The 21,962-nt window shown below is 33.8% G+C and overlaps 1 long non-coding RNA gene across 1 annotated transcript; it reads left to right on the top strand.

Moving 5' to 3' along the window:
• Window positions 1-1,832: 1,832 nt before the first annotated feature.
• Window positions 1,833-4,284, top strand: LOC139867634 (uncharacterized). The gene is made up of 3 exons (XR_011765901.1): window positions 1,833-2,079; window positions 3,519-3,576; window positions 4,072-4,284. It is a non-coding gene; the product is annotated as an uncharacterized lncRNA (long non-coding RNA).
• Window positions 4,285-21,962: the final 17,678 nt, after the last annotated feature.

The following is a 21,962-nucleotide window of genomic DNA, read 5'->3' as shown; positions in this document are numbered from 1 at the left end:
TCTTCATAGCAAAAATGATAAATATTTATTAGAAGCAATTGAATGAGACTCTGTTGATTCCATTTGACTTGATATATTGTTAGACAAGCCTTTCAAATTTAATGTTATAGCAAATTTTAAACTCATTCCGACCATTAATAACGAACATTATCAATTTATTATTAATTAATTTAAGTGTATAGAGTTAAAAATATTGTTTAACCATTACCCTAAATGTAACATCCTAGAGTCGGGCCTAGGTAAAATTTATCTTTTCGCCCTTAGGAATTATTGTGTGTGTTTTATATGTTTTTATTTTGACTAAATTACATGGGGGTCCCTGTGGTATGTTGACAATTACAACCGGAGTCCGAAAGAATTTTTTTGACTTGAGGGGTCACTGTGGTATGCATTCGTTTCACGGGGAGTCCATTTACCTAATGACGTTAAAATTGTCTGTTAAAATTCATCATGTGCAGTGCACATGAGGGTATTTTCGGTATTTTGTCTATTCTTTTCCCCCTTTCTCTTTTGTCTACATTTGCAACTCTTGAAACCCTAAATCAAAACACCACACCTGCACATGATCCATGAATATTTTTTTTACCATCTTCCCTTCTTCCAATCTTCATGTTCTTCCATTTCACATCTTGTTTATTTACACCTTCATCCCAAATTAAAACAATTTTAAAATACAAATCCAAAGCTAAAGCTCGAATCAAACTAAACCTAAATTGAACCATATGATGAATAAAACAATTCCAATCAATTAAACTTATACAGTTACCTAAATTAAATGAAAACCCACTTGATGGGGTCACGTAAATCAAAACAAACTTATTTGATGGAGTACTAGAAGTGTGGATTTAAATGGAATTCAAAATAAAAACACCTAACACAAAAATTAATGAGTACTGATATACATGTTTCAAACAAAAACAAAAACTAACAAATTAAAAGAAGCAAAAGAAGCAAAAAAAAAAAAATAAAATTAATAAATCAGTGGTGGTCAAACTCTAGTAATAGCAACCAAGCCATTAACTAAATTAAAAGTAATAGAATTATAAAATTAAAATAGTGGTGGCCAGATCTGAATAACAACTCAGATCTAATAGTAGCAGTAGCATATTTTGGTACAACCTGTGATTTTGCGGCTCAAGTACACAACGATCAGGTGCGCGGAGATCCGGTCTCTACTGATTCAAGTATCTGCTCGGATCTAAGAAGGGGGCGCCGATGAGGTGAAGGTCGGAGAAGACGAAGTGATGGAAACTATTGACGGTAATTTTTTTGACGAAGGTATAGATGAAAGCATCACTATGTTTAATCTTAACCTTAATTTATTATTGGTGTGCAGTTATGCAAGTTTGGTGTTTTAATTTAAGGTTTCAAAAGTTAAAGATGTAGAGAGAAGAAAGAGGGGAAGAAGAATAGATAAAATACCGAAAATACCCTCATGTGCACTGCACATGATGAGTTTTAACAGACAAAATTGACATCGTGAGGCAAATGGACTCCCCATGAAACGAATGTATACTACAGTGACCCCTCAAGTCAAAAAAATTATTTTGGATTCCAGTTGCAATTTAGAACATACCACAGGGACCCCCATGTAATTTTGTCTTTTATTTTAATTATATGATTATAATTATTTTATTGTTTAGTTAAGACCAGTTCGTGGCAAGAGTCACAGAACTGGTCCGTTTGTTAAATTTGAACTTCGTGATGACCGTCTATCGAGGTACGCAAGATTTCAGCTAACAGTTAAGTACCCGTTTATTATTGGGTATGGGTTTAATACCCATTTAATAGACAAAAACCGCCCCTTAAGTTATTTGTTACTGTTAGTTTCTCTTTCTCATTTCTTGGTCTAATCGACATACACACACATATACAAGAACCCTAATTCCTAAATTGATAAAGATAAAGAAGTAAATACAATTGCAAGTTTGAAATGGTGGTTTTCTCCTCCCTCTCTCTCGTTGGGTATATCACGAACCACCACCACAACTATGAACCCTAGTTTTTTGATTAATGGTGAACTTAGAAAAATTGCAAGCTCCTAAAATCTAATTGTGTTCATCTCTTGCATCTATCAAGGTTTGTCTTCCTATTTTATGTTTATTCATGTTAAATTAGGTTTTATGCTAGAAAATGATATAAATGTAATTTTGGGTTTAAATCTTGCTTTCTTGTGTTAATTGTGACTTGTTTGTGTTGGATTATTATTTGATAATCGGGTTATGTATGATTGCTAACTTGTATTCGATCAATTATTGCAAGAAACAACAAAAATTAAAATAAAAATTGGGGATGAACCGTGGGTGAGCATCCCACGGCTACTGCTACTGTTGTTCCTGCCGCCGCTGCTGTTTTTGGGCAGCTGACCGCTGCCACCATAGCTGGCGGGGCAGTCGGTGGCAGGTGGCTGGCGGTGGTGGCTGTTTCTTTTGCTGCCGCTGCTGCTATGGGTTTCTGTCTCTGTTTGGGCAGCAGCTAAAAGCTGCTGCTGCTGTTGCTGTTTCTGGGCGGCTGCCGCCACTGCCGGCAGCCGGCGATGGCGGTTGTTTTCGTCTATTGATACGGGTGATAGTTTAGTTTACCCGTTTGGATTCCGGATCGTTCGTGCTAATTAAGAAATAATGAGGTGATAGTTTAGTTTACCCGTTTGGATTCCGGATCGTTCGTGCTAGTTTAGTTTCGTCTATTGATATGGTGATAGTATATGTTTAAGTGTGCATAAAATGTATTGTTTTTCCATTTAGCTCGTGACCCATTTGTTGGTTTTAACTTGAGTTTTAATAGGTAAAAGTGGAATTTTTGTGTGGAATGCTCGGTTTTCTCGTGACTCGAAACTCGTTGCACGTACTTGTATTTTATGGTTTATGTGTTATTTGCCCGTTTTGCTTGTGACCCGTTTGAACGACTTTTGGGGCATTTTGGGTATGTATGTAGGTATATATGTGTTGTATGTATATATGTATGTATAACGATCGTTGTAGGTATATATATATATATATATATATATATATATATATATATATATATATATATATATATATATATATATATATATATATATATATATATATATATATGGGATGTATGTGCGAATTATATATAAGTATTTATGTACATATATGTGGCTTATATATATGTTTGTATATGCATATCATTATAAGATGGTAGTGTATTATATATGCATATATATGTGTTTTTAATATATATGTATATGTATATGTATATGTATATGTATATATATATATATATATATATATATATACGGATGGATACACATAGGTGTATATATTTATATACATGACTGCCCGTATGGACCTCGACCCGTTTACATGACATTAATCGGATCGCTCGTTTGGACCGTAACCCATTCGGGTAATATTTTATCGTTATGATTATGTATATATGTATATAATGATGAAACTTGTATATTGTTTTGTATCATGATAAGTGGATTTATTAATATTGTAGTGTTAGTAAATGGGATATGATTTACTGACTCGTTAAGTATTTGTTCTCAGGTGATACAGACGAGGAGAAGACTCAGTGACATTAGACTACCGAGTTTTGCGGGTATTGGTGAGTGCTACTGTTACCTTGGCTTACTCACCTGAATAATTAGTATATGATATATTGTGCTTTATTATGTGACTTGTTGTGGCCACCCTGGATGCCGACTACGGGTTAGTAGTCTGGTAGTGATATTGCCGATTGCGGGCTTTGTAGCGGCAACTGGCTTACATGTGGGGCAGCTATGGTTTTGTAGTTATGCCAAATTTGTAAGTTGTGCAAGAGGCAGAAATGAGTCTTTCTGGTTCAGAAATTACTATTCGCGTAGTATAGTTGAATGATGCACCCCCTGCATCTGGATACTATGCGAGGGAGACAGTAATTGGAACTATCGGTATACTTCAGCCTGATCAATTGGAGTTAAGGGCCCGGCCAGGCCGCCGATCCTCTTGTTATCGAGACCTTGTTTGTGTATTGGCTAGCTTGATGCTTAATGCTTATACCAGTTAGGATCGTGCCATTCGCTTAGCCTTGTGCTAACCCCCACAGATTCCTCCCTTGCAGGTTATGCTTTGTTTGGTTGGGTTTTGGGAGAAGAATAGATATGTTGGATATGTTTGATACGCTTACTCTGATGTTCGTATTTTAATACATTATATTTATGGTTTTGTAATAACGTAACACCTGGATAACTGTAATAACTATGTTGTAAGTTTATTGCTTAAATTGGTCTGTAAATATAATAATTATGTTTCCGCTGTGATTAAAAAAAAATGGACGGTGTTATACTAAAGGATATTGTGAAAAATGATGAACATAGTGTCTAAAATACATGAAAAAATTAATTAATATAAAGTAAATGACAAAATAAAACTGATCATCATGTTGTAGTCATGAGTTAATTATTTAGATAAAATCTTTACCAAATTACAATTTTGTTTTATTTAGATAAAATAGGAAAATTAATGTTGATATGATTATGGAATGGATATGGTTTTCATCATTTATATAGTTACCCATTTTTTTGAAACCTTCCTCATGACTTTCTAATTTTATATATTGTATTTTTTTTAAAAAAATTGTAAATTGAGAATATATTTACATATTTAGTTGTAGACTCAATTTAGATTATTTTTATCTTTCGATTCATAGTCTATATTTAGTGTGTAGGTTATATAATCTATTAGGTATTTACGGATAAAATTTTATTTTATATATTAACTACTATATAATATAATAATATATACATATATATGTAAATTTATATGTATATATTAAATTATAATTAATAATTAATTTAATTTAATAAGAAAATGGCACCTAAGCAAAAACCTTTTCGATATATATATATATATATATATATATATATATATATATATATATATATATATATATATATATATATATATATATATTCAAAAGTTCAAACGAGAACCACAAAAAAGGCGAGAACTGCGAGAACTTTTGATTTATAAAGATTTTCACATGTAAATAGATTGAATCATCCATAGATATTGATGGAGAATAATATAATAATGAGCATAAAATAGTTTGAAAAAACTTATATTTTACCTATATAATTAAATATATAGTTTCTCGTTCACATGTGCATATTTGTTTCTGAACATATGAACAGTTTCATATAATTAACAATTTAACATGTAATTTGTGATAATGAACATATGTTTGTTAATGATATGAGCATTAATTAACATTCGCATGTAATTTGTAGCATTTAAATGCATAAAAACTATGAAATTAAACAGTCTCGCAGTTCTCACCCTTTTTGTGGTTCTCGTTTGAACCTGCCTATATATATATATATATATATATATATATATATATATATATATATATATATATATAATAAATTAATTCATGATTTGTGTAGGAGAAGTAACTATAACGTTGCAAGATGTCCAGATTTATGTGGTTTTCCCACAAATGGAGATGTTGTATCCGGAATTTGGCGTAATATGGAAGATGAAGAATGGGTTCCTCTAGCTGCACAATATTTAGGGATCGTTATTGGTCCATCGGATTTAAAAACCGAAAGAATAAAATATTCACTCTAATCAGAGAGTTGTCTAACCCAACTGGAGACACTATGGAGTCTCACCAAAAACGGACTAGAGTTTAAATGTTAGCTCTAATGGGTAGCGTTCTATTTCTTGACGCTAATTCCAAGAATGTCCCATTGAGCATTATGCATAACCTCATCGACTTTAGTCGTTTGAGTTGAGGTAGTGCGAGTCTCGCACAAGTTTATAGAAACTTGTGTCGTGTCGCTGAAAATTCGGGCAACAAGAGCATAAATGGTGCGATGCTCTAATCAAAACATTGGTTGTATGAAAGAATTAACTCTTCGTATAGATATAGACTTTGAATCGGAGGTGGCGTTTACTGCACCGTATGGTGCAATGTATATTATTTTTAATCTATACTTTTAGTTAGTAACTACATAACTTAATTCGTTTAATGTAGGTGGTGTGAAAAAACGACAAACAGGGGTACGCTCACACATGTATAGGTTACGTATCGCGCGACATTTAAGGCGTTACATGACAACGAGGTATATATATATATATAGCTTTAAAAAAATTGATTTGTTATTATATTATGTTGTTGCAGATTCAATGTTGTCCATATGTGCGGATTTTGAACCGACTACCCACTAAGTGTAGAGCTTATAGTGACCTGTGGGCATATCGTAGCCCAATTTTGTTTTGGTCTACGATTGAAATGCATCTCCCAAATAGAGTATGCAGACAGTTCGGATGAATTCGAGATATTCCATCGACGGACTTGTTGTTCACATCGCAGCAGCATCATGTCATACACGTCACAACCTTGAAGGGAAAGAACGTGGATATGAGGCATACGATCCCGCATGTTACGTAAAATCTCGACAATTATGGTACGTCGGGGTGGGCACGTTTCAGGGGTACTTTCCGTGGTACTAAGAGCGTACAATTTCGATAATTAATGATCCTAAAAGAGCACCACTCGACAACCAATATTGTGATTTGAGAGCAAGTTATAATTTATATGTAAGTAACAAGATTGTCAAATTTTTATTATATAATTTTTCTAGCATACGTTCGGAATGAAGTCGTTTTAATATTCGTTTACTTTTAACTAATATGCAGGAGGAGTGATTAGTTAGGATGCAGAAGATGGTTGTAGCTCAGTTGCAACCGAGTAATCAACCAAACATGCAGCCCTTTTTTAACATACCTTATCAGCTGATGGGCTACACGCCATTTGGGGTGAAGACAGTTGGTTGAAGATATATTACGATCGATAAATTATACTTTCGTTGTAATTTAAGAAAAAAAGAAAAGAAATTATACGGTGTTACAGTTTACATTTGATGTTTACGTATTACATTTACATGTTACGTGTTACGTTTATGTTTTACGTATTAAGTTTACGTTTTACATATTTCATTTACGTTTTGCGTTTGTGATTTATATTTGTAATTTCCGTTTTAGGTTTACGTTTTAGTTTACGATTTATGTTTACGGTTACGTGTTAGTTTACGTTTTACTTAACGTTAACATTTTACGTTTACATTTACGATTACGGTTTACGTTTACGTTTTATATTTTAAATTTCGCGTTCACGTTTTACGTCTTATGTATTACGCATTCCTCTTTCTGTTTACGTTTTGAATTCACATTTTGCATTTACATATTGCGTTTACGTTGTACGTTCACGCTTTGGATTCACGTATTACGTATCACGTTTTGTTATTACATTTACGTAATACGTTAACATTTTGCGTTCACGCTTTGTGTTCACGTGTTACGTCTTACGTATTACACATTACATTTTGTGTTCACGTTTTGCGTTCACGCTTTGTGTTCACGTATTACCTTTTGTTATTACACTTACGTATTACGTATTACGTTTTTATTTTGCGTTCATGCTTTGTGTTCATGTTTTGCGTTCACGCTTTATGTTATGTTTACGTTTTACAATTCACATTTAACATTTTTGCGCTTACGTTATACAGTTCATGGGATTTCAATCCCCGGACCAAACACTTGATAGGATTTTAAATCTCGAAATTTCAAATCTCATGGATTTGAAATCCTGAGATTTCAAATCCCCGAACAAACGTCGCCGAATAATTTTCTATGTGTGTTCATACATCTATTAAAAAATCACTCATATAAAGAGAATAAGATACTTATAAATTTAATATTATATTTGTTGCCAAATTTAATCAACCTCATATATTATTAATGAAAAACAATAATCTATATAGTCTAATAAACCTCTAAAATGATGACATTATCATTAAGCTAAATTAAACTTTACTTTTTATAATGATGATGTCATAATTATATATTAATTTAATTAAAAAAATAATACAAAATCTTTTATAAAAGGAAATATTAATCTCTTTTAAATTGTAATTTTATTTTTCTAAAAAAATTTGAAAGACATTTATTATTATTATTATTAAAAATATAAATATAAATATTCAACTTTGAGCGAACTTTATGTTTGTAAAATCAACGACAAGTTTCTTAGTCGGAATCCGTGATTCTACGGGGCAATAAACTAAATGATTTTAACATTTACATTCACTTAATACCTAAAACATATCATTAAACTGTTTCGTTTAAACAAACCCGTGTTTCCACAGGTAATTTCACTAGTAATTGTTATAAAGCTTGAATTTTAGGGTGTAGCTTTCATTTCTTTCGCGAAACAATAATGATGCTTAAAGAATCAACAGTTGATTTAATGATTATGTACTTTTACATTATTTTTATAATTATAATTATAAATTATAAATATATTTAATAGAAAGTATCATTTTACTATTCCTAACATTATTATATTACTAAAATTCACTTTTTCAAAATAACCCCCAACTTTGATCAAAATACAAATAGACCCCCGAAACTATGTGTAACGACCCGGCTTTTTCGATTTGCTTTTGTGCTTTGTGCTTTCACGAAACTGCGTATTTGTGCGTACTGAGCTAGCTTATGCTCTGGGATCTTTAATCATGATTAATTACTCTCGTTAATATCTTACAACGTGCTATTAAGTGTGTAATCACTTAACTTGATCCCCGAATGGTTTTACGATCGTTGGTGTCACTTTTCGTTTTAAACGAGATACGTACTTGGTACACGTTAAACTTTTGTCGTAATTGGAATATTATGACTGCGTAAACTTGATTGTTATTTATTATAACAATTACTTGGCTTAAGGGCTTATTTAATTAAGCTTAATGTTTACTAATGCTTACTAGTTACCTTAATGGACTTAACATCTTAATTGACTTTCCATGTCCCGACATGTCCTTGTGACACACGTACTTTTCACGAATAATATTTCAAATATTATTTACGTTCATGATTAATTATTATTAATCATTTTTAATTAACTAATGTAAGTAGTTAATTACTTGGGCTTTTACTAATTTGTTGCTTACTTACTTGGGCCCTTATTATTTTTGGACTTGGAAGCCCACCCTACTTTTCTTAATGGACTATTAGGAGCCCACTTATATGCTAGTAATTTATTAAGACTAAACTAGATTAATTAAGCTAAGTTGGAGACAAAAATGTTTCAAGCATGCAAGACCTCTTTCCCATACATTTAACTTTAATCCATTTTAAGCTTACACCATCTCCCAATACTTGAAAGATCACTTTTAACTTACCCTTTTTGGACTCCAAAACCGTAGGTTTTGAATGGGGAGGGAGGTTCCATTTTCATTTTTTTGTTACTTATTTACTAGCCTTGACTTCATTTCACACACACACACACACACACATAATACTTACACTTATTTTCTCTCAACTTTTCTCTCAAATTGTAAGTAACAAACTTTATTTTTCTTCTCTTTTCTTCCTTGAATTCGAAATCAATCATCATCATTTACTTACTTCTAGTTTATTGTTTGTTGTTAAAGATCAAGTTCTCTAGCTTGTATCTTCATGTAATCTTGTATCTTCCATCTTTGTTTGATGAGAAATCAAGAACAAGGATCTAAGTTCTATAACTTATGGTTATACACTTAAGATGTTATAAAGGTTTAAAGTTCATAAGCTTTATAATCATACTTGTGTTCATGTTTTGTAACTTAAGTTTTATTTTCTTAAAGATCCAAGCCTTGGCTTGAATCTTCTTAAGTATGAACAAATATGAACTTATTACTTGTAGATCTAGTTTATTTCTTTCTTTTGTATGTAATTAAATTCGTGGCTTATTTATTGGTCAAGAATTACTAGTTAATCTTGATCTCATTATTCTTGAAACTAAAGTTTAAACTTTGTAAGTTCAAGAACATGGAAGTTTAACTTTCTAGTTATAACTTCATACACTTAAGTTGGATCTAAGTTTCTATAGCTTATGGTCTTCCAATTTTGTTGTAAACAAGAGCTTATAAGCTTATATACATTTTACAAGATTAAAATCTAAGTTTCATAGCTTATGGTTTTATTAAAGTAAAGATCCAAGTGTTATAACTTAGGATCTAACTTAAGAACACTAGATCTAGACTTTCTAGTCTAGGATCTTTAAGATCTAACTAAGATCTAAGTTCTATAACTTAAGATCTTGTTCATTTAGTTTACTTTCAAGTTTATAGCTTAATATTATTATTAGAACTCATGTATGTGTCGGATCTAAGATCTTGATGTAACTTTGGTTCATCAACCTACTTACAACCCTTAAGTGAGTTGTGCTATTTATCTTAGACATACACTAGTGTTATGATGGTCAAACCTTGGTTAAAATGATGCAAACACATCAACAAGTTGTACACTTGAAGCTACAAGCATCAAGGATGAGAACCATGATGAGCATCAAACACCAAGAATCCACCGGAATGCCTTACTTACTGTTTTATGGAACTGATCAATAACCTGGGCTACTGGAAAAGTCAATTTCCAGATTTTTCGGTTCGAGTAGATGACTTTTCATTTAAGACTCGCCTTAATCCGATTTACGGTTTAGGATTTATAGCCTTCCGAAAGTCACTACACCCTTTTAACGTTGTGCTGAAATTTCTGACCTACTCACACTTAAACCGTCGCCACGGTCAAACGAAGATGAGTTTGGTTCTGAATTTTGGTCAGCAACTAGACTCACATACGGAGCCATAGCCACTGATTATGTGTCTTTTTGATTTACGTAGAGGTCGTAGAAGCTGATCAAAGTCAGCCTTTGTTTCGATCTATATTCTTGATTGAAAACTTACTTTATCCTTTTGACTTATGATGAATGATGATGACACTTAAGACCTAATTTACATACATTTGAACCTTGGGGACGATTTACTGACTTAGTAACTTTTGACTTAGGTTGAGGACCTTTCGGACCAACTACTTGCAAACTTATCTCGAATCAACTTAACTACTTTACACTGTGAGTTATAGCATCCCTTTTTACTTTAACTATTTTGGGAACTGAGAATACATGCGCATTTTACGTTTTACATACTAGGCACGAGTACTTAAACTTTATATATGTGTGGGTTATACAACGGCATAAACTTTCCCCTTAGCTCGGTAACGTTTAGTCATTGGTCTTTGAACCAGTGAACGCGAATCTTAGATATGGATCCATAGGGTTTGACATCCCCACTCGGGCCAGTCGCGCTAGCATTTAACGGGTGTTTAATATTTCATAAACTTACGCACTCACCAAGTGTACTTTTAGGGGGTGTTATTTACGTTAAGTTAGTTACCAAGTGCCCACGGTTAAACATATACTTTATCATACTGATATGAATTACTAATTTAAACTGCTGGTTGAAGCACTGAAATCTCGTGGCCTACATTTCATTACTGATTACAAATAAACTATAGCTCACGAACATTCGTGTTGACTTTTTAAGCATGTATTTCTCAGGTACTTAGACGTGTTGCTTCCGCTGTTAGACTTGCTGTCTTGGTGTTACAGACTTGCTATGTTAGACTTCCGCTGCACTACTTAGAGATGTCTCAATCATGGAACTTTTATTTTGCATTCGTAACTTACGTTATTTTCAAACAATGGCTTTGTAACGACCTTTGGATCACGTACTCATGTTTATGCTTCTATTCATAGGAAGCACATTATTTTTTGTAAAACGCTATCTTTTCATGAATGCAAAACTGGTTTTCAAACAGCATATAGTGTTTGACCTTGTAATGATCCTATTGTTGATGAACTGTACACGATGGTTTTGTACGGGGCATCACATTTGGTATCAGAGCATTGGTTGTAGGGAATTAGGTTGCATTAGTGAGTCTAGACCGGACCGAGTAGGATTCACTAATAGGACTAATCTACAACTTGCTCGTTTACTTGTTTTAGCGGAACCTGCTGCATGCTACTGTGTTATATTACTGCATGTTACTGCTTACTACTACTGCATGCCACTACTTACTTCTACTGCTGTATGAACTTGTGCATGCTACCATTTCCTTTTATTGCTATGTAAACCTGATGTATGCTTCTGCTTATTCTCGCTACTGCATGCTACTATCTGCCTTTAGCATGTTACCTCGGTATGATACTGTCACTGTTGCCATGCTACGTACTGCTGTAGACGATCTAGGCTGCTGTAGTTGATATGCCTGATTACGCTCTTGCTACATGTCTGCTATTCGCTGTACCGACTTGGAGAACTTATCCTTCCCAGTTCAGATGTTTTTCTGAACTACTTTCCCACTCGTCTAACCCTAAGAACTAGTAATGTAACTCACCTGTTACTACTGTTCCACCGTTCCAGAGATCAAAACATTACTTCACGCAACCAGGGAGGAGTACCCCTCGGATTACACGCTCACTAAAGTTGATCCTCGGAGGAGTAGATATGTGAGGACTTGTCGGAATAACTGCACCCCGAGCTCACCCTAATTAGCCACGTACATCATATGAACATTAGAAGGATGTTCAGTTTCTGCAAGTTGACTTGTATCCGGTACGCTTTCATGACCGTCACTTATCTCTTTCATTCTTCACCACTACTCGACGACCTAACGACACTTCTGTACTTAGGCCTTGGAGAAGTCGGGAAGGCATCTCCTTTCGTAAGCTCATAGTGTCTTCCACTGAGGCTCAGCCATACCCAAGGACTTAGGAGTCACCTCAAGATATATCGTATTACTACTTGCTACACGTACAACCCGACCCGAGACCCGGATTGAATATCTAGAAGGAACCTAACAACGTTACCTGAATCCGAACCTTTTGAAGAAACTTCCTGACATTTAGGCATTAATGCATGACCTACGAAAACTACGCACCCACACCGAGAAACCGCGAGATTAATTATGTAAAATTTGTTTTGAGATAGCATAGCTAAAGCACCGTTAGATGAAATTGAGTATAACTGGAAGTGATCACGTTACATTGACCATATGGAATGATATTGGAATGAACGTACAATTTAGTACAATATAATGATGTCAGGCCAGCGTGATTATATTGAGGTAAATCATGCAGAAGTTCCAATGTTACTACATGAGGAATATGAGGTGATCCAGGGAAAATTTTGGCAGGGATCACTTGAGCATACACGTTATAGTCTGTTAAAGGTAGGGAAGGAATAACCACGTAGCCAAGATACTGTACAAGAGAGGCCTTGATTGCAGAATTGATAACCCAAAAATTTGTTATAGATATCGACACCCTGGACATTTAAGAAAAAAGTTCTTATATAGGAAAAACTTTAAACTTACGTGCGGTAAAGCAATCGTTATGGAAACTCGCATGGATCGTGATTTTAGTTAGGGTACGTTTCATCACAACGTTTTATTGTCTCGAAGTTGTTTAATACTAGAACGATATGAACCTTATATCTAAGAACCTTAGCGTTATGACTAATAAGCCATTAACAACCATGAGAATTAAGTATTCTATAGGACAGGCTAATGGTAAGCTGGCAGAGATAGAGGAATAATTTAAGGTAGTACCTTAAAATTTACAGGTGGGTCATTTGGAGATGACCTCATGACAACAAAACTTGGAAATTTTAAAGTAGTAGTGGGAAAGGACTAGTTACCTATGCACAAGCAGATGTTATTTGAGATGATTGATAGAATTTTTCACGGTACTATAATAAGATTTAGTTGGAATGAGCCTTAAGATCTACCTAACACTCATAAAGCTAGGAAGCTTTGATGTAATAGTTGGAATGGACTGGCTTTCAAGGACGAAGGCGAAAGTTATTTATAGTAGGAGGATTATTCGTAGACCTCATGAGGATGGTGAGCCAAAAGCCATCCGGGTTACTTCAACAACCCTAAATCCCACAATGGAAATGGGAAGGAATAACAAAGGATTTCATCACGAATCTACCGAAAATGGTAGGCGGTTATGACACTATCTTTGTTATGGTTGACCGTCTCACCAAAAATGCTCACTCTCTAGCTATAAAAGAAACCGATACAATGGACGAACTTGTACAACGATACATAAAGGAAATTGTATTCCGTCACTTCAGCGATTTAGATCCTATATTAAAGACTACCCAAGAATCTTATTTGATACTCATTCTTACGCGACTCTAAATCCTAACTTATTCCGAGAGATTTCTTATTTGATGATAATCACGCCATCATCCTTCTTACTTCGATATTAGTCATACTAGTTTGAATTTTTTTTTCTTTCAAAATCAATGGGTGATTAATTCGCATCCTCATACTCTCCCATTCGTACCTCACTTATAAGCAACAGCTTCACACTTAAGCATTTTTGGTCAAAGGACTTATACCCTACTAATAGTCATCAACCACATTTAAATAGTTTTCATTACCTCGTAACATTTTTGCTCAAATATCACCTAAAATTTTTAGAAATCTTTTACTCGATCCTCATCAATCTTTTCCCAACTTGTAAACTCCGAAATATGAAAATTTTGTTTGCCAAATTTTTTTTCACCCACTATTTTACGGAACGATCCTCTCAAAGTGTTATAAAAGTAAATTTATTTTATTTGCCATTCATGCAAATTTTGAAATCGTATACGTTATATAAGATAAAGTAAATGATTACTTATTTTTGACAAATACATATGAAACTTTACTTTCACTTTTACAAATCAAATCTTTTATTCAACAGATATTATACTTTAAATGGTACGTGTTGTACATAACCCTAATTTACTAAGAACTTCGTTTCTTTTCTTACATTGTCACCATAAACAATTTCTATAAAACTTTCATTGCTTATTATATAAAATTTTTCGTTGCTTATTCGTATCCAAGTCATCATGAAGACTGACAACCGTCGAAATTGAGAGATTCATGTGTATATGTGATGAAGGCACTTACTACCACGTCATGCAGAGCCTCCGGGCATCCACTAACACTTAAACCATTTAAAATTATTGCATTACCCCATGGATCTTATTCGCCACACCTGTTGGAACAATGCTCTTTCTTACATAACTCGAAGTCCTGACTTATTCCAAGAAGCTCTCATTTAGTGATATTAACACCATCAGTATTCCTACTTTATTATTAGTCATAACCTGTTTGGCATTTTGCAAAATCAAGAAGCGATTAACTTCTCATCCTCATGCTCTATCCTTCATATCTCACTTTTTAGCAACGGCTTCGCATGTGAACATTTTTAGGCCAAAGACTTAAGTCCTGGTAATCATCAAAACTACATTTAACTCTTTCATTACCTAGTAACATGTCAACCGATGATTCAAAGATTTTTCACTAAACCTTTTTCAACTCGTAACCTCTGAAATGCAGAAAACTAGCCATATTTTTACACGTTGAATTTTTACACGTTGTTTATTTGCACGGTCCTCACGAGATTTATGGACAAATGAAAGTAATAAAATTTTTTTTCTTTCTGTCACTGATGCGGTTTATAAAATCATATATGTATGTATATAATTAAGTTAATCAATTTACTTTTACTTATTTTGGTTAGTACATACTAAGTTATACCTTCAAATTATTTAAAAATCGCTCCTTTATTGAGTTGTTTAACTTAAGTCAAATAGTTTTGTGCAAAATGGTGCACGTCATACATACTTCTAAATTTACTAGGGACTTCGTTCCGTTTATGATGTCACATTAAACATTTAAAGGTTTTTCAAAACTTCCTTGGTTGATTTTATTAAAGGTTTTCGTATTAGACCACACCATGTATGGATCACACTTCTCCTCGCCCTCCATTAGGGATGAAGCTTATTATTAAGAACTTTGTTAAAAACTCTTGAGCCACTTTGGATGGCAGATTTACAAAATTTGTTAGGAAGTCTTTGCGCTCGTAAAATGTTCCTTCTAAGGTTAGACTTGGTGAAAAAACGGGCCGATAAATTAGTTTTTCGAGGTACACTCAGTGGTCATCCTATCGTAGGAAGGCACTAGGCGGGTTTCTACTCTCAATGTTTCATGACTAATCGCAACACCCTCGTAAACATCATCTCTATGAACCAGTATATTGTGGTACAAGAAATCACTTTTGGGATCATTTTCACTAGGAGTAAACCATTCTTTAGGACCAAGAATTCACATATCTTCTCATCCGCGCATCCCCTTAAGTATAAGGATAAATTCAGAACGAACCACTCGAAGAATTCACTCTCGTTCAAAGATCACACCTTTCGTGCGATTTTCTTTCGGAAATGTAATATAAGATACTTTGAGGATCTACGAATCCTGTTATCCTCTTGGAAGAGGACTGCTTAAAACATTTACGACACTGATATGGGTACTCTATATATCTTCCTTCGTGGGTTACAACTATGTGTTGCTCTGGTTAATGTTAACCCTAACTTCAACATGTAACTGAAAGGATGAAGTTACATTAGGGAACTGTGCTTTCATTCCATCCAAGGATAAGATCACATGCGGTATGTTGTGATCACTATGTTTCCCATTCTACCTGTCAGCCTTGTATTGCGACATCAGCGCTCAATGTTTTAGAAGAGTTTAATGACATTCATGATGTATTTCATGCATCCGGCTTACTGAAGATGTCTGTAGGGCTAAAAACACCATCTTTCCTTTTGGTGGATATATATATTCAGATGACATACTCATATTAATCAGAAACGAAATCAATTTGTTGATCTCTTAGGACAAGAGACTTAATTAATGGCATATGCCTATTCTTACTTTCATACGCCGAAGTACCTTTCAAGGTAAATAACTCACTTCTGAGCCCAGGAGTCTCACGGAACTTTGATACGCTCCTTCTTATTCAAATACGGTACCATTGTTGGTCACTCCTCAAAATTTCAGGACGAAATTTTCTTTAACAGGTGGGTAATGTAACGACCCGGCTTTTTCGATTTGCTTTTGTGCTTTGTGCTTTCACGAAACTGCGTATTTATGCGTACTGAGCTAGCTTATGCTCTGGGATCTTTAATCATGATTAATTACTCTCGTTAATATCTTACAATGTGCTATTAAGTGTGTAATCACTTAACTTGATCCCCGAATAGTTTTACGACTGTTGGTGTCACTTATCGTTTTAAACGAGATACGTACTTGGTACACGTTAAACTTTTATCGTAATTAGAATATTATGACTGCGTAAACTTGATTGTTATTTATTATAACAATTACTTGGCTTAAGGGCTTATTTAATTAAGCTTAGTGTTTACTAATGCTTACTAGTTACCTTAATGGACTTAACATCTTAATTGACTTTCCATGTCCCGACATGTCCTTGTGACACACGTACTTTTCACGAATAATATTTCAAATATTATTTACGTTCATGATTAATTATTATTAATCATTTTTAATTAACTAATGTAAGTAGTTAATTACTTGGGCTTTTACTAATTTGTTGCTTACTTACTTGGGCCCTTATTATTTTTGGACTTGGAAGCCCACCCTACTTTTATTAATGGACTATTAGGAGCCCACTTTTATGCTAGTAATTTATTAAGACTAAACTAGATTAATTAAGCTAAGTTGGAGACAAAAATGTTTCAAGCATGCAAGACCTCTTTCCCATACATTTAACTTTAATCCATTTTAAGCTTACACCATCTCCCAATACTTGAAAGATCACTTTTGACTTACCCTTTAAGGACTCCAAAACCGTAGGTTTTGAATGGGGAGGGAGGTTCCATTTTCATTTTTTTTGTTACTTATTTACTAGCCTTGACTTCATTTCACACACACACACACACACACACACAGATAATACTTACACTTATTTTCTCTCAACTTTTCTCTCAAATTGTAAGTAACAAACTTTATTTTTCTTCTCTTTTCTTCCTTGAATTCGAAATCAATCATCATCATTTACTTACTTCTAGTTTGTTGTTTGTTGTTAAAGATCAAGTTCTCTAGCTTGTATCTTCATGTAATCTTGTATCTTCCATCTTTGTTTGATGAGAAATCAAGAACAAGGATCTAAGTTCTATAACTTATGGTTCTACACTTAAGATGTTATAAAGATTATAAAGTTCATAAGCTTTATAATCATACTTGTGTTCATGTTTTGTAACTTAAGGTTTATTTTCTTAAAGATCCAAGCCTTGGCTTGAATCTTCTTAAGTATGAACAAATATGAACTTATTACTTGTAGATCTAGTTTATTTCTTTCTTTTGTATGTAATTAAATTCGTGGCTTATTTATTGGTCAAGAATTACTAGTTAATCTTGATCTCATTATTCTTGAAACTAAAGTTTAAACTTTGTAAGTTCAAGAACATGGAAGTTTAACTTTCTAGTTATAACTTCATACACTTAAGTTGGATCTAAGTTTCTATAGCTTATGGTCATCCAATTTTGTTTTAAACAAGAGCTTATAAGCTTATATACATTTTACAAGATTAAAATCTAAGTTTCATGGCTTATGGTTTTATTAAAGTAAAGATCCAAGTGTTATAACTTAGGATCTAACTTAAGAACACTAGATCTAGACTTTCTAGTCTAGGATCTTTAAGATCTAACTAAGATCTAAGTTCTACAACATAAGATCTTGTTTATTTAGTTTACTTTCAAGTTTATAGCTTAATATTATTATTAAAACTCATGTATGTGTCGGATCTAAGATCTTGATGTAACTTTGGTTCATCAACCTACTTACAACCCTTGAATGAGTTTTGCTACTTATCTTAGACATACACTGGTGTTATGATGGTCAAATCTTGGTTAAAATGATGCAAACACATCAACGAGTTGTACACTTGAAGCTACAAGCATCAAGGATGAGAACCGTGATGAGCATCAAGCACCAAGAATCCACCGGAATGCCTTACTTACTGTTTTCTGGAACAGATCAATAACCTTGGCTACTGGAAAAGTTAATTTCCAGATTTTTCGGTTCGAGTAGATGACTTTTCGTTTAAGACTCGCCTTAATCCGATTTACGGTTTAGGATTTATAGCCTTCCGAAACTCACTACACCCTTTTAACGTTGTGCTGAAATTTCTGACCTACTCGCACTTAAACCGTCGCCACGGTCAAACGAAGATGAGTTTGGTTCTGAATTTTGATCAGCAACTAGTGGACTCACATACGGAGCCATATCCACTGATTACGCTTCTTTTCGATTTACGTAGAGGTCGTAGCAGCTGATCAAAATCAGCCTTTGTTTCGATATCTATTCTTGATTGAAAACTTACTTTACCCTTTTGACTTATGATGAATGATGATGACACTTAAGACCTAATTTAAATACATTTGAACCTTGGGGACGATTTACTGACTTAGTAACTTTTGACTTAGGTTGAGGACCTTTCGGACCAACTACTTGCAAACTTATCTCGAATCAACTTAACTACTTTACACTGTGAGTTATAGCATCTCTTTTTTACTTTAACTATTTTGGGAACTGAGAATACATGCGCATTTTACGTTTTACATACTAGGCACGAGTACTTAAACTTTATATATGTGTGAGTTATACAACGGCATAAACTTTCCCCTTAGCTCGGTAACGTTTAGTCATTGGTCTTTGAACCAGTGAACGCGAATCTTAGATATGGATCCATATGGTTTGACATCCCCACTCGGGCTAGTCGCGCTAGCATTTAACGGGTGTTTAATACTTCGTAAACTTACGCACTCGTCAAGTATACTTTTAGGGGGTGTTATTTACGTTAAGTTAGTTACCAAGTGCCCATGATTAAACATATACTTTATCATACTGATTTGAATTACTAATTTAAACTGCTGGTTGAAGCACTGAAATCTCGTGACCTATATTTCATTACTGATTACAAACAAACTATAGCTCACCAACATTCGTGTTGACTTTTTAAGCATGTATTTCTCAGGTGCTTAGACGTGTTGCTTCCGCTGTTAGACTTGCTGTCTTGGTGTTACAGACTTGCTGTGTTAGACTTCCGCTGCATTACTTAGAGATGTCTCAATCAAGAAACTTTTATTTTGCATTCGTAACTTACGTTATTTTCAAACAATGGCTTTGTAACGACCTTTGGGTCACGTACTCATGTTTATGCTTCTATTCATAGGAAGCACATTATTTTTTGTAAAACGCTATCTTTTCATGAATGCAAAACTGGTTTTCAAACAGCATATAGTGTTTGACCTTGTAATGATCCTGTTGTTGATGAACTGTACACGATGATTTTGTACGGGGCGTCACACTATGAATTCATTATTCCTAACATTATTTATATTACCAAAATTCACTTTTTCAAAATAACCCCTCAACTTTGATCAAAATACAAATCGAATGACCCCCCCCCAACTTTGGTCAAAATACAAATCTGCCCCCAACTAGAATTTTCAAAAAAAATCTTTCGGAACATATCTTCTCGCTCACCGCGAGTTAAATTTTCCCAACAATACCGTTGAACTCGTAATAATTTTACGAACACAACGCAACTAACTACTCACAAAACGGATGCCTTTTAAAAAAACGTTAAATGGTTTGAGCCACCTTTCATACACATTATTTTTTTCCCACACTTGATTTTTCATTAGGGTCTGCTTTGAAGTTCCGCTGCGAAGCGCGGGCTCCTTAAAACATTGCTGAAGTGTTGTTTATGTTTATGCCTTATGGTATATTTGGATTTTAAATTGATAGCTTAGGAATTAATTTTTGGTGTTTGTTTATGGGTTTTTTGAGTATTTTATTTTATTTAAGAATATACGGAGTATATATTTATATTTATGGTGTATCCATAATATACTTTGATAACTAAAATCATGTACAATATAGATTTCAATTATATATTTTCTTTGAAAAGAAAGTAGTATTATTACCATTAAAAATGATTACAAGTCCCTACACTTATCTATACAATGAGGAATTCGGATATACATAACGAAATAAAATGCACAAGGACGAGGCCCAATTATAACATTCTGTGGAATTAGGAAGAGCTGTAGAACTTGAGATCAAGCTAGGAAAGTGGGAGAAAACAGTGTCGAAAATTCGACAACAAAGTTAACCAACAACGTCCTATTTAATCCAACTCTCATAATAAAATAGAATAAATCATAAGGACGACTCTAAAGTACAATGGCTAAGTGGTTAGCCGATTCCTAGTTGATTAGTTGAGGACGATACATAGGACGATGGGTTTATTAACCATTGTTGCCATTTTAATGGCATCTTTTTTGAACGTTTGAAGATCCAACTAAAGGATTGTGTTTGGATTTCAAATATGATGATTGCGGGGACCCATTCCTTTTTTTGTGAAGACTTTTAGATTTATATACTTCCAAATTATGTAGCAAACGATCCATTTGGTGGCCATCCAAATTGTGTTACCGGAGCCGTTATTTGTGAATGGATGGGTATTGATTGTGGCGTCTTCTAAATTAGTGATCGTGGATTGTTGGTGATTCCACCAATCAAGTATGAGCGACCATATTTGCGAGGTTTTGGGACAATGGATAAGGATGTGATCGGGGGTCTCGATGTGTGTATTGCAGAGAGGGCAAAGTATTGTGTCAAGGTCAATGTCATGTTTGTCAAGTTCGACCCCCACCGGTATCATTTTTTGTATGGTTCGTCAAATGAAAATGCTCACTTTTTTGGGGAATGAGTTTGATGCGTGGAATTGTGATGTTGGATGAGCTTGATCCAAGTTTTAGATTCCGGATTTCAATTACATTACAATAAGTATAAAAGTTATTTTAAAAATTAATCAACTACCTGTTCAGGGGCGGAGGCAATGTGGTAGCCAAGGGATGTTGTGCCACCCCCAATGAGTTTAATAAGCCGAATATTTTATATTAGTATATGGTATTTAAGTCCATCAAATTTAACAAGCCACCCATAAACGACTAATGATGGTTTAATGTCTATACAAAAATTTATTTATAATTAAATGAAAATAACACCCAGTTTAGTTACTAACAAGATGTTACGATCTATAGTAGTGGGAAAAAGTATAGATAAACATGATTTTTTTTCATATCAGTTAAAAGAAAAAAAAGTTGGTAAAACACTATTAGCAAAAAAAACGTTACAGTATATACATGGGTATTATACTCCGTAGCAATAATTTACGATAGTATATACACATT

This window comes from Rutidosis leptorrhynchoides, chromosome 9 (assembly GCF_046630445.1).
Source record: "Rutidosis leptorrhynchoides isolate AG116_Rl617_1_P2 chromosome 9, CSIRO_AGI_Rlap_v1, whole genome shotgun sequence".
Classification (NCBI taxonomy): Eukaryota; Viridiplantae; Streptophyta; class Magnoliopsida; order Asterales; family Asteraceae; genus Rutidosis; species Rutidosis leptorrhynchoides.
This window is presented reverse-complemented; position numbering and strand designations above follow the sequence as displayed.